General features: G+C 39.3%; 1 protein-coding gene across 11 annotated transcripts in view; it reads right to left on the bottom strand.

Annotated features, from left to right (window-relative positions):
• The window catches only part of DCDC2C (doublecortin domain containing 2C), a 5,988,712-nt gene that overhangs the window by 1,509,956 nt on the left and 4,463,409 nt on the right, over positions 1-15,347 (bottom strand). The window lies entirely within an intron of this gene.

A 15,347-nucleotide genomic window follows, 5' to 3' on the forward strand; every position in this document is an offset into this window, starting at 1 on the left:
TTGATTGAAATGGGATATATTGCCTTTATCATACTGGCCAGCAGTTATATAGCACTATATTTTGAGCTATACTAATAATGCTCAAAGATCAATACATTTGCTAGTGGTTTTCCATCCTCCTCCATTCTTTCCGTCCCAGGTGGTGGACCTGGACATTGCTAACCCAGATCCCTCTCCACGATTTTATGTCAACCAGAAAAGAGACTACTGGGCACCTTAAATTGGATAGCTTATAACAGCTGGTGTTGTAAAGACTAAAGAAAATGGTGCCTAACCCACTACTATATTTACCAGCCTTGCTGCTCAGGCATATCTGTTTAATAACGTATACAATAGAAACCAAGGCTAAACCCCTACTATGTAAATTAGGGCTACATGGGTGGCAATTTCCTAACGGTAACTTTCTACCTTTGTAATCCCATAACAATACAGTCTACCGCTAGATACATTCCTTTCCTTCACATGCATGCTAGTAGGCAAACCAAGGGCCTCATTTACAAACATTTTGGTGCTGCGCTGCCCTGCTTCAAAAGAAAAGGGCAGGAATGTGCCGTATCTATGAGATACAGGACATTCCTCTCCTCTTACACTAATTAGCAACAGTCCTGCGCACTCATATCAAATAACATATCATATAGATGAGTATTTAGGAGTAATAGGACCAATCCACTGTTGGAGTCTTTGCTTTTTTTCTTTTCTTTTTAATTGGTCATCAGGCATAAGTTACAAACAACCAGCCGACACGTGTTTCGTCGTAGAAAACAGTGTTCTACAACTCTTCAGGACTCTGTGGCTGAATCCAAAATTGGAGAACCCACATCCGGTGATAATTCCAACTCGGCAGAGTAACTAAAATCTTGGCAATCAATGTACGAAAACGGAAGAGTACAAGCCAATAGGCAGATCAGTTAAGAAGTGACGCCAGTACAAAGAGAATCCTTCGTAGTTCCAGTATAGGTGTAACCGTGAGCATGTAACAAGGGAGAGAGTAGGGTAAGGACCGGATCAATCCCAGTAGTGCACGAGTGCGTGCTCTTTCCAGGCTAAATCTTGAGACAGAGACTGCTTTCTGGCATCTTCTTTCTATCGTCAATAGTGCTAGAGTGCCATATCTTCCTGACCACTAAAACCCGGTTCTACCCACACTATCCTCTTACACTGCACTGGTGGTCACAGTCTTTAACAGGAAGAACATTTATTTGTATAAAGCCACAACCTCCGGTCTTATTGTGTCATGAAATGTTATTGTACCCTTCTTTTTATATAATCTTTTTTGCAATAATATAAAAACAATTTGAAAACATACACCCGTTTGTCTACATCTATCTTGGTTATGTAAGATTATTACATGTTGAAAAGATTGTGAACAAGATATTCTGTTATAAACGTTTAGAAATAAGCAAATTGGGAGAGCCTGCTCAAATTAAATTGCTAAATTAAGGGAAATATCTATGAAATAAATCCCTTGTAGGCACCTTTACCTGCTAATACTACTTGCATTGAAAACAGGTTATTTTTGTGCAGGTAGAGACACCTTTCTTCACAAAACAACTGTATGCCTCCCAGGCACAGGGTTTTGCTCATTCCCAGATTTACGCTATGTTGTAAATCTGGGAATGTCTCAAAAAGAATGGGCGTTGAGTGGAAACACCCACTTCAACGCCCATGGTACTCCTCACCGAGGTGATTTGTGCTGTGTTGACTTACACCGTATCTATGAGGCCATGAAAAGCTACACAGGGTGGCTTTCTGTTGCCTTGTAGATATGGATCTGGATCTGCGCTGTACGTTGCTGGAACATCAAAACAGTGAAGTTCCAGCAGTGCACTGGGCTTATCCTGGGCTTATCCTCTAAGGAAAATGGGCTGCATTTAAAAAAAAGAAATTGCTTTATTTAAAAGTAATCACAGGTGGTCTTCTCATCCCAGCAGGCTGCCATCCCTGTGACTTTTGCGATTCCCAATGGGTCGCAACCCGAGACCTAAATGTGTGAAACATACATCTGTACATTGCTGTTTGCAATTACCTAATAGCGAATCGCAAAAATTCGCTAATAGGTAATCTGGCCCTAAATCCTCTTGTGACAAGCGCAATGCTTTACCCAAACCCACTTCTGGCCCTACTGGGTAATATGCAAAACATGATGGCAGTTCTACACAAATGTACAACATTCACTCTCTTGTTGGCAAAGTGACACACTGTCATGGCTCCATGGCTTTAAATAGGTGCTGGGAGCAGACTAGAACTTACGCCCTATTACAGTATATGTGTTGCCCCCAGTGCAGCCATGAACTAGCACATGCTCTGGGGAAACACATTAGTGATATCAGCAGTCTGCTTTCACTGTGTAGGCAGAAATCTGGATGGCGCGTCAAAGTGTGGCAGAGATCCCCTGCAGGCTGATTAATTCAATGACTGCACCTGCCAGCAGAGGGGTGACTGGGGGTTCATGGGCCCTAATCTATTGTACTGTCCTAAGTGACATTTATGAAGTGAATTTTCCCCAAACGACAGGGTAAAAAGATATTAGAGTCCCACTAAGATCTTTCCTAATTAAATATTGTTGGACTTGGCCATTTGTGCAGGGTCATCCCTGAACTTTTTGCCTTCTTCCTGTAAAATGTCTGACCTGTGTGTTTTGGTTTTATGACTCTGGGCACTTTACCACTGCTGATCAATGCTAAAGTGCATATGCTCTCCCTATTATAAATTGCTGTATGAATTAGTGATTCCATGATTGACTGATTTGGTTTACTTGTCAGACCCTAGTACAGTGCACTGAGGTTGCCCAGAGCTTGTAAACCAAATGCTGCTGGTGGGCGGGCAGCACTGGTTGTGCCACCCACAGGAGCAGCCTGTAAAAATGTGTCTAAGACCTGCCATTGCAGAGCCTGTGTGCAGTCTGGTACTGCCATGCTGACTGGGCAAAGGCACCCACTTCCCTTTTCTTCATATCAGACACCCCTATGGTAGGCCCAAGGTCAGGGAGCATTGTACGTATAAGGTAGGACATGCCCTGGTGTGTGTGGCATGTCCTAAAAGTGAGTTACAGCCCTTTTCGTTTTTCACTATTGCAAGGCTATCTTTTCTCCATAGGCCAGAATGGGCAGTTAGATTATTACATTTTATAATCCTAACGGACTCAGGGAAATTCGAGTTTGGTATGCCTGAACTCAGAATGATAAAATACATCTTTTAGTGAGGTTATCTTTAACATTCTGTGTTTGAAAATACCACTTTTAGAAAGAAGGTATTTTCTTGCCTAACTAGCCAAGCCTGCCTCTGCTAGGTTGTGTATTTCTTGTGTGGTGTTTGAGTGACAGGGCTGGGGAATTCCAGGAGACAGAATGAGTCCACCCAGTGGTGAATAGAGATATCTTCAACTAGATGGGAGTTGCACCTGGGACCTGAATAGGACTGTGCTTGCCCCCCAAGTGCAGGCTCCACCTCCTGTGGTGCGTCTGATGTCTCTGCCCTGCACTGTGAAAGGAGTGAAGGAATCATGTCAACAAAGTGCTCCAGGCTGTGCGTTCCCTTCACAATGCTGACTCCACCTCCTGTGGGACATCTGATGTTTCTGCCCTGCACTGTGAAAGGAAAGAAGGAGTCATGTCAACAGAGTGCTCCAGAACTGGTTTGGACTAGGTAAAGGCCCCTCTGCCTTCAGAGGACAAAGGATTTTGAGGTATAAATATTGCGACCCTGATCCCAAGAAATCAGATCACTTTTGGACTACAAGAAGAAACCTTTGGTGTGGAGAGGAACCTGAAGAAACTGAGGAGAGACTATCCCTAAGCTGAAGTGCTGCTTGGGGGATTGACCTGCAGACATTGCCTGACTGCCAAAGAAAGGAGAGTGTAGTGTAGTTCCTATATTCCCAATAGGCTCTGCGCATTGGAATAATATATTGTCATATAGAATCTATGACATAATATCGAAAGACACAATATCGTAGTACAAAAATATCGACACAAATATATCGACATCAATAATATCGACATCCTATACATAACTAAAACATACACAAATATCGGACATTAAATATCGAGCTACATAAACATCGATATCACTAATATCGACAACATATATATCGCAAGTTTTAATTATCGACTACTAAAAAATATAAACACTAAGTAAAAAATATCGAGAGCAAAATTATCGTTAACAATAATATCGTAATTTTAGAAATATCGAAATTATTTATAAATATTCTATAACACTTTTTAACATTTAAAAATACAATTCACATGAAATACACATCTCATAACAAACTATAAATATAATTACATTTCACAATTAAAATATAATAAATTCGATACAAATTTAAATAAAAGTATTTCAACACATTATATAAAATTATCTCTGCAAAACATTAATTAGCATTTGCTTTATATGGAAAATAAATACACAAACTGTTTTTCGAAAATACAAACGAACCAATAAAAACACTGCTAACATAAATTAACCAATAGCAAACTAATTACTAACTCCAAACCACTATATAAACCATTAAATCCTGCAAACAAACTACCTTACAAAAAAAAGACAGGAGAAAATACTGTGGATACATTTGACTACACCTAAAAGAACATCAAGATCCAACCTGCAAATCAGAGGATTAAAAGTAACTAACTAAAATAAACTTAATTAAAGTAACTGCTAAAATGTTAAAAATAACAAACAATTATAAATAACTCATACATATCTATTGTATATTATCTCCTACCACTACAGAATACTCTGCTAATAAAGAACAGAGAACAACACTGAGAAAACCAAGATACAACTAACAAAGTAAGCGTGTCCATAGATTTGTATACCAACATTAAATAAGTTAAAAATAAAACCTAGAGCATAAAACGTAACTGCTACCTAAACAATTTACCTAAACATTTAACAGAAATAAATGTGTTTTTTACAGATAAAGAAAAAAAAGAAAATATAAAACTCAACATAAAAAACAGTTAATTAAAAGTAAGTAAATAAAATGATGTCACTAAAACTAACTGCTACATTGCTAAAAATGACAAACATGATTTAATAACTAATGCATATCTACTTTTTCTTTTCTAGCACCACTAGAACATACTCTACCATTAAATATCAAAGAACAGAATTCAGAAAATCAAGATACAACTAACAAAGTAAGTATTTCCAAAGTCTTTTCAAAAAGCTAAAATAAGTCTAAGATAAAACCTATAGCAAAAACTGTAACAGAAACCCAAAAAATGTATCTGAACAATTAATACAAATAAATGCTTTCTTTTTTCAGGTAAAGAAAAAACAGAAAATACAGACCACAACTAAAAAGTAAAGGACATCAAAATCACAGACTGGATTTCAACAAAGGTAAGCATGCACAATATAAATGTTTTTAATTTCAACTTAAAATACATATATCTATACTTTAATTAACTATAAAATATATTTCTTATAGATTAACAAACAACAAAATGACAGAAGGAGCAGAATTTGTTACCAGCCAAAAAGGAAAACTATTACTCTGCTACATGGATTACACTTATACCCAAGAAAAATAATTTGGGAGGAAAGTTAATTGGAAATGTTGCAAATATTACTCCAACAAATGTTATCGAAGGGCAACAACTAGAGAAGCAACTGTCCTTTATACCAGGGAACACAACCACCCTCCAAATATAACCAAAATAGAAGTCAGAACAGCATTAGAAAACTTTAAAGAAGCAAGTACAGGTTCCCAAAAACCAACCAGCTTAATCTTAAAAGAACAAATTCCCCAAATACCTAAAACAGCCACTACCCAAATGCCTAATATAGTTTTCCTCAAAAGAACAATATCACATACCACAAGAACAACTACCACTACCACTCCACCTCCTAAAACATATAGCGATATAAATTTAACTCCTGACCAAACTATGGGGTCCATTATGATGTTGGGCGGATTGCCTCCGCCAGGCTGGCGGTAGCCACCGCCGGCCTGGCGGAGGCAATCCGCCCGACATCCATTGCCCAATTCCCCCCCGCCACATTAGGATGGCGGGGGGGACCGTTGCTGTGAAAAACACCGGCCGCCTGTTTTCCGCCCCAGTCGCCTTGCGGCCGGGGCGGAATGTGTTTCATATGGTGGCGGTGTCTGTTAGACACCACCAGCCATATTACCATGAGCATATTGTCAGGCCTTTCCGTGGCGGCCTTGGCAGGCGGTGATTGCTGCGGGGGCCCTCTGTGGGCCCCCAGAGTGATGGCCAGAGGGGGGTGGCACACGGGGGGGTACCTGTGGTACCCCCCTGCATTTGCATAATCGCAGCGGCGGGCACCGCGCGATGCCTGCCGCTTCGATTATGCAAATGCGTGCATTTTGTTTTTCACATTGTGGCGGGCGGTGCAGTGAGCACCGCCCGCCACAATGTAAACTTGAGGAATGCGCCCGCCACTGTGGCGGGCGCATCCTAATGCCAATGTCGGGACCCCCACCCTTTAGGCGGGCGGTCCCGATCTCCGTTGGGGTGGTGGGCGGACTAAGTCCGCCCGTTATCCTAATGGACCCCTATAACTTTAAACAAAAGACCTTTTGTTATTTACGACAATGAAAACAACGAGAAAAGACTAATAATTTTTGGTACAGCCATAAACCTAATCAAACTCCAACAATGCCAATATTGGATGATGGATGGAACTTTTAACATCTGTCCCAAACCTTTTTACCAACTCTACACAATACATGGCTTATATCAAAACTGTAAAATGGTTTGTTTCGCTTGCACACTGTTTTGTGCTTAATAAACCAGTTGTGGCGTGCTCTAGGGTGTAGCCTCCTTCAAGGTACTAGTAAATCAAATGTCAAGCGTGACCCTTAATTGAGTGACGTCCCCTAGTCACAGCAAAGTCCCAAATCTTGGGTTAACAAATTCAAAAAGTTCCAAAGAAAACGGTTCAAATTAGGTGAAGATTCAAAATGTGTTTATTCGCATTATAACGTTTGTAGAATTAATTCACAACAGCATTCAAAATAATCCAGTCTTTGAATTAGTACTTCATTTTCCAAATCAATATTTTGTTGTCCAATGCATTTCGGCTAGGTAATAGCCTTCATCGGGGACCGGATTCTACAAATTAAATGATCACAATAAGTGTACATCAGGGACCAATTCTCCAATTGAATATACTGTGTTTGCCCGTGAGCGGGGATTCTAACTAAGAGATCACACATTGCTTCACGAAGTGAGTATTAAAATCCTTTCGGGTTCAATGAGAAGAGGGCGCACGCATTTCGAAGGTTCACTGTGGTGGAGGGTTAAAATCATCGTTTTTTCGTTTTTTTAGTTTTGGCTACATGCACATTTCATTCATTCAATTGATAAATGCAACTTTACCTGATAATTTGAGATTCATTTGAGAATGTATTTGAGAATGCACTTGAGAATTGGTCCCTGATGTACACTTATTGTGATCATTTAATTTGTAGAATCCGGTCCCCGATGAAGGCTATTACCTAGCCGAAATGTATTGGACAACAAAATATTGATTTGGAAAATGAAGTACTAATTCAAAGACTGGATTATTTTGAATGCTGTTGTGAATTAATTCTACAAACGTTATAATGCGAATAAACGCATTTTGAATCTTCACCTAATTTGAACCGTTTTCTTTGGAACTTTTTGAATTTGTTAACCCAAGATTTGGGACTTTGCTGTGACTAGGGGACGTCACTCAATTAAGGGTCACGCTTGACATTTTATATCAAAACTGTAACATACCTCTACTTTATGCACTGCTTCCAAATAAAACTAATTCAACATATATGGAATTATTAAACATTATCAAACAAAAAACTAATGACTATTCCCCAGAAAAAAACATACTGGATTTTGTATTTTAAAAATACACACCCATACCTGTATCCAAGGCTGCTATTATCATTTAATCAATGTCTTTCGAGGCATTTACAAAAGACAACCCTAAGCATAGAATATGCAACATATTTATCTTTTGCATATCAAATAAAAAAACTGACAGCACTAGCTTACGTTCCTGAAACAGATGTGGCCGAACACTGCAGCATTTTATTAGACAGCCCATTTTACAAACAAAATGAAGCAAAATTAAGTCTCCTCTTAGACTACTTTGAGGATACTTGGGTAGGTAGGCTCCCTAGATCTGGCCATAGGAGAAGTCCAAAATTCCTAATACCCTGGTGGAACCTTTACAGATGCACCTTAAATGGAGAATCTAAAACAAACAACGCTGTTGAAGGTTGGCACAATGCCTTCCTCCAATCAACAGGCAGAACTAAACCAAGATTAGAAAAATGTATTAAATGCCTCCTGAAAGAGCAAAGTTATCAAGAATTCAGAATGGAGCAATCCATTACTGAACTAACTCCAAAAACATCAAAACAAACCAAGCAAATGCACAAATACCTAGAGCAACAAGTAAAGCTCTACCCTAGCACAAAAGGCATATAATACCTCAATATAATAGCCAAAACACTACTCTAAAGTACTCTAAGCAACAAACAATTCCTTTAAAAATATTTAAAAAATGCAATATAATAACAATCATATATTTTATCTCTTACCAAGCATATCCCAAATGCTGTAGAATCCATTTCCACCAAAACAATCCAGTTTCGAAAAAAAGTTGCCCAAAAAAAAATGAAAAAATACAACTGTCCCAAAACAGATAAATCCATTCTAGGAAGGTCGTTCGAAATTCCATAAAAAACCCGAAAAATGTAAAAATATAGAATAAACGCTCCAGGAAAAGCGAAAAATTTAAAGAAGTGTATAAAAACCATTAGCTAATAAAACTAACAAACACTTCTTTAAAAAAAAAAAGCTTCCTTCTGACATCATGAACTCCTGCAAGAGAAATACATAAAACATAGATTCCCACCCACATAAAATAACACATAAAGTACTACTAAAAGTAATACTAACATAATATTTCACTTATTAAACTTTAAACATCGAAACACTAACTCTACACACAAGCCTATACAACGCTAAAAAGTACGTAAATTCAACATACGCAAATACAACATATCAAAACGCTTAATACAATAAACTTACTTCTAACAACACTAAATAGTACCAAACTACTCTCTAAATTAGTTTAAAACACACTTAAAACATATAAAACAAACCTTACCTTCAGCGACGTGAAGTGTTTCCCAACCTCGAGCTCTAATTCATCCAAATGACATAAAACGAACTAAAGCGGTTACAAAATAAATGACCCAAAACTAAATAAAAAGATAGAAATGACAAACTTATTAATTAATGTAAACAAATTATTCCTTTACAAAATAAAAAATGAATACTATGTTAAAAAAAACTGTGTTTTTTACTTGTATTAAAATACTTAACACAATGTACATATTTTGTAAAATTATAAAAATAAATATTATAAAATACATAATATTTATTATTATAATTGTGAAAATCTTGAAATTGTGTTTAAAAATGATTCAAAAATGTTTTTCAAAATGTATATAAATAAAGCTGTAATACAATATTTTCTTCATTTAAAAAAATTGTTAAAAAAAATAATATTAATATTTTTATATTATTATTAATCGAAAACTATTATGTACAAACAACATGTATATCAATATATTTTTTGCAAACATAGGGGCCCATTACCATGTTGGGCGGATTGCCCCCGCCAGGCTGGTGGTAGCCACCGCCAGCCTGGCGGGGGCTATCCACCCGACATCGTCCTTAGAATTCCCCCCCGCCATATTAGGATGGCGGGGGGACCACGGCAGACGGAAAGACCGTCCGCCGCTTTTCCGCCCTGGTCGCTTGGCGGCCGGGGCGGAAAATGAATAATATGGTGGCGGTGTCTAATAGACACCGCCAGCCATATTATGATGATTGCAAAAAACACAGTTGATGGACAGAATGTAGAACAATGTCATACTTGTCAAGCTATCCAGGCTGATGAAGGCTGATAGCCAGAAACCGGTCCTTGGATGCTTGATTCCGGTCCATCAACTGTGTTTCTAGCCATATTATGATGGGCAACTTGTAATGCCTTTCCGCGGTGGCGATGCCGCCACGGAAAGGCATTCGGTCTTCACTCTGGGGGCCCCCTGCGGGCCCCCAGAGTGAAGGTGATGGGGGGGTGCACATGGGGGGGTACGCGTGGTACCACCCTTCATTTGCATATACATAGCGGCAGGCACTGCGCTATGCCTGCCGCTTTGTATATGCAAATGCTACAATGCATTTATAGCAATGTGGCGGGCACCGCCCGCCACAATGCTATAAATGCAGGATGTGCCCGCCACTGTGGCGGGCACATCCTAATTCCAACAACGGGACCCCGCCCTAATGGCGGGCGGTCCAGATATCCGACAGGATGGCGGGCGAACAAAGTCCGCCTGTCATCCTAATGTGCCCCATAGTATTATTTTTTTTAATTCTAACAATACTTATATCTATATTAAACATATTTTCTTTAAAAAAATTGTAATATTTCTAAACCAATTGAAAATGGAAAATGAAACATATTGTATGAAATGTTTTAATTCTCATAAATAATGTACTAGTTCCATTCCAATCTACATTAATTTAGGTAGATGCTGGACACTAATTACATATAAATTACTATTCCCACTAAAATATACATTAATTTGGGGTAGGTGCTGGACACTAATTAAATATATTTTACTATTCCCACTCCAGTATACATTAATTTGGGGTAGGTGCTGGACACTAATTAAATATAATTTACTATTCCCACTCCAGTCTAAATTAATTTGGGGTAGGTGCTGGACACTAATTACATATAATTTACTATTCCCACTCCAGTCTACATTAATTTGGGGTAGGTGCTGGACACTAATTAAATATAATTTAATATTCCCACTCCAAGTGTACATTAATTTTGGGTAGGTGCTGGACACTAATTAAATTTAATTTACTATTCCCACTCCAGTCTACATTAATTTGGGGTAGGTGCTGGACACTAATTAAATATAATTTACTATTTCCACTCCAGTCTACATTAATTTGGGGTAGGTGCTGGACACTAATTAAATATAATTTACTATTCCCACTCCAGTCTACATTAATTTGGGGTAGGTGCTGGACACTAATTAAATATAATTTACTAGTCCCACTCCAGTCTACATTAATTTGGGGTAGGTGCTGGACACTAATTACATATAATGTACTATTCCCACTCCAATCTACATTAATTTGGGGTAGGTGCTGGACACTAATTAAATATAATTTAATATTCCCACTCCAGTCTACATTAATTTAGGTCGAGCTAGAATATGCATGCTTGCATGCATCTAGCTCGACAACTATAGCTGTCCGTCTCCTGGGAATCTGGGAATCCTCTACGGGGCGGGGCGTGCTACAACCTACAAACTACGCGGGAGCACTGAAATGGTGACGATAGGCTATGTTTGGTGTGGTGGTAGCGGTGAATGGAGGGGTATTTTAAAAGCACATAGTGCTCTCCTTCGACAACCCGCGAAGAGAGCACACATCGGTACTCTTAGACACAGAGTTTTCACCTCATAACAAAAATAAATAAAATTAGCCACTTTTTCACATTGATAGAATCTTTTTGGTTATCTACAACATACAGGAGGGTGATTCTATCACTACTGCCTCTACACTTCCTCAATTGTTTTTTGGCTGACAAGTGGGAACAGACCAGCTTGTCACCAATGTAAAGTTGTATGCTCTGGCCCCACATATTGTACAAATAAGTGACACAGATGCTTAGGTATAGTACTTGGAACTGGCCACGCGCACTTGGGCTCTTTCATCGGCAGGGTCACCGACCGATGATGCCTGTGTTGGAAGGGTGTGGGTGTAAAAGCCAGCCCTCTGTGAGTGGCTAGTAAAATCAATAGAATGTGTCCAGCAGGACGCAACAGATTCTTCTACTCATCCTGTAACCAAAGGGCTGATTTAGATATTGACTGGCGGCCCATTAAGTTGAGGGATGCCTTGTCTTCACAAGTGTTATATTTAGAGATCCCTGCTTCCATTGCAGGGTCTCCATGTCGAAAGTTAATGCAGCAGTGTAGGAATTCTCGTTTTTCAAAGGAAACACCAGTGTGGAGGATTGTCTGTAAAAACCAAAAGACAAAAGTGCTTGACCCATAGTGAGCTTTCTCTCAGTATCATTCACACAGGAGAACACAGGGGGGCTAAACGCCAAATTGTATTGTTAGCTATCCTTAAATCTAAAAAAAAGTGTGTGAGTTAGTGCCCTAGTCACCCTAGATAGCCTGAAAAACGGGATACAGTGCAGTGATGGACCTGCGTGCGCGGGATCAAACACTTACAGTACCGGTCGACAAGATCCAACTCACTCATATGTGGATTACCATCAAATGAACTTCGTGATCAGGGCCATTTTCTGTGCTTTGCATGGGAATCCCACAAGGAAAATATCAGTGATAGTAGACCTGTTATAAATAGAGAGGGGCTAACTTCTATTACGCAGCAGTCCTGTGGCGTATCGGCTGCCATTTCAAGGCTCCACCTTTAAACTTAGCAGGGGAACTGGGAGTTCAATGGAATAGGAACACCAAAGTCTATGTGAGGCCCAGAAACTCATATTATATGGCGGCCAGGGAGAACAAAAAACACCAGAGCTAGACAAATCATCAAGAATCATCCAGCAATGCGTTTGTTAATTTAAAAGAAACATCAGGAGCTGAGTGGGTACAGCAACCTTGCCTGCAAAGAGCTCAAACGGCTTCAGTAAACAAACATGCTTTATGAATATAGATGTCAAACGGCTGCTAGTCATGAAATAACAAAAACATGCAGTAAGTGCTATTTGATACAAGGAATCAAAATCAACAATGAATCTCAAAACATCAGGTTTTGACCACGTTTCAGAAATAAAATTATGTTGCCATTTAGAAACAAAAATAAGCTTTGCTCCTTTAAACAAAAGCTTTCTATTTCATGGTTTGAAACAGTATTTTTGATTCAAAACAATCATTTTTTTAATAGGAAACATGGCATGACCATTTACAGTAAATACGTTTTTGGTCCCTCAAGATCAGCCTATCATTTTACCACAGGCACTCGCACATAATAGTGAAACACATTGACAGATTGCGTTGCCGTGTAAATTTAGCAAATGCCAGAGTTGACCATCATATCATGAGGAATTCAAGGGCATATTACCAAGGGCCATTATCGCCGCCTTATCGGGACTTTTTCCCGCTAAAGCGGCGATAATTTTATCGCCCTATTACCTAGCTGTCGCTAACACCAGTTAGCGACAGCTAGTAGGAGATAGCGATCATCTTGGGGCCCACTTTGCATGTCAGCGATATTTATCGCTAATGACATGCAAAGTGGGCGTGTCAAGATGTTAGCGACTGGAAACAGTCGCTAATATCGCTATCTCCAATTATCAACAAAGCCTTACTTTTGGAAATATTCACGCTAAGCGCAAATATCTCCAAAAGATAACGCCTGCCCAGAGCAGTTCTTAGCCATGTAATCCAATGGAGGGTGGATAACATGGCTAAGAGCATTGTCACGATAATGCATGGATATCGCTGATTTTTCAGCGATATTCATGCATGTCGCAGGATTTTCACTGCTTTTGAGATAAAGCTTGATAATTTCAAGGTATCTCAGCGGTAAAAATCATCGGAGCACGGCGATATAATTTTAGCCGCTAACCATGCATAGCGATAATTATCCCTATTGCTTGGTAATATACCCCAAAGCACCATAATAGTGCGGGGTAGCAGCAATTAACCAAGAATACTCACACATTTTCCACTAAGGAGTCACCATTATGCAAGGGTATCATGTAAGCCATAGCTAGGCTTTCACCGAGAATGCTCACAAATATATCGCTGACGTGTGACCATTATTTCAGGGATAGCTAGCATGTATCCTAAACTACTTACACACACATGCTACAGATGGCTCCATTCGAGATGGATGAACCTTTCTACCCCTAACCAGAAACATGTAGGGCCTGATTCACAAAGATAAACGTACACTTGAAAAGATAGGATTGTCCTATCTTTTTGTGTGCGGAGGCTTCAAAGTCATAAAGATAGTAACAGTAAGATACCTTTGTGAATAGCAAACAATTTACCTTTGTGAATCAGGTCCTCATACACGTGCACACACACTTAATGAGAAACATGCGCACATAGACCTACAGATGTTCACTGACATATACACCCACTCTAGTTTAAACAAGCATTCCACTCTTGTTCCTTGCTCACTATCCCCTTTTATACGACTCACCAAGTAGGGGCAATAGTGATCCCACCTTGGCAGCCCCACAAGTCGATGGGCACAGCATGCTTGAACCCTGAAGTGGCAGTTGCTATTGTCTTGATGAGAGAGTTGCACAGCCTGCTGCATAGCAGCATTCTGCTCCATGGCATATGAGAGGGAGTTCTGCCTGCTGCAGCTCTCCGTTTCCTGAAGCCACATGGAGTAAAAGTGAAATGTAGGCATAGAAAAGACGCCCTGGGCTTTAAAGCCACTCAATGGAGCCAGCCAATCAGGACCAAGGGGAAGGTGGAGTCGGTGATGCCTCTTAAGACTCAATTGCTTCCCAACTTGTCACAGGTTGGGTGTACGATCAACAAATACGTTGCCAACACTAGCTTATGAAAAGTAGGGAAAATGTGTTTCTGTCTGTAAATCATTATTGCAGAGAGGCAAAACATATATAATAGTGGATGCACTTTTAACTCATATCAAAACATATTACAATATTCAAACCATGCATTTTAAAATGATAAAGTATCTGTGAATAAATAAATTAATGAATGAGCATTAAGAGGGGCTCAAATTTAGGAAAAATGCAATGCATTAGGCAAGGCATTCAATTGTATTCGAGGAGATGACGTGGTTGGTTCAAAACACAAAAAATGTTGAGGGGTTAGCATTTGGCTCTTCCAACAGATAGCCCTTTCCACATATTTCTTTTGTGAACCTTTCTCATCACATGGGCCTGGACCAGGAATGTCTTCATAGCAGTTCTATTCAATGGCACCACATGGTATCAAAATTGTTGTGAGAGCCTCAACAGTGTAGTTCCGCCAAAGGCATGTCTCTTGTTGGTGGACTTAGTCACTGATCATTACATCATTGGGTCTTTTCCTCCTCTACCTTTGATCTTCTTAATAAAATGTGTCCTTTCTAAAGGTAGGAAGTATTTTTAAACATATTTTCCTCACATGGTGGATCCCATATAGTTTCAGATTCAAGACACAATCTCTACTAGTGGCGGAAAAGGCCCATGCTGTGTGTCATCATTCACAAACCTGCAAAGCTTCACTTATTGTAGATGTCATGAATCCCTTCATAAATGGACAGGACCTTACAACATTTGTTTTT

This window comes from Lissotriton helveticus, chromosome 6 (assembly GCF_964261635.1).
Source record: "Lissotriton helveticus chromosome 6, aLisHel1.1, whole genome shotgun sequence".
Taxonomy (NCBI): Eukaryota; Metazoa; Chordata; class Amphibia; order Caudata; family Salamandridae; genus Lissotriton; species Lissotriton helveticus.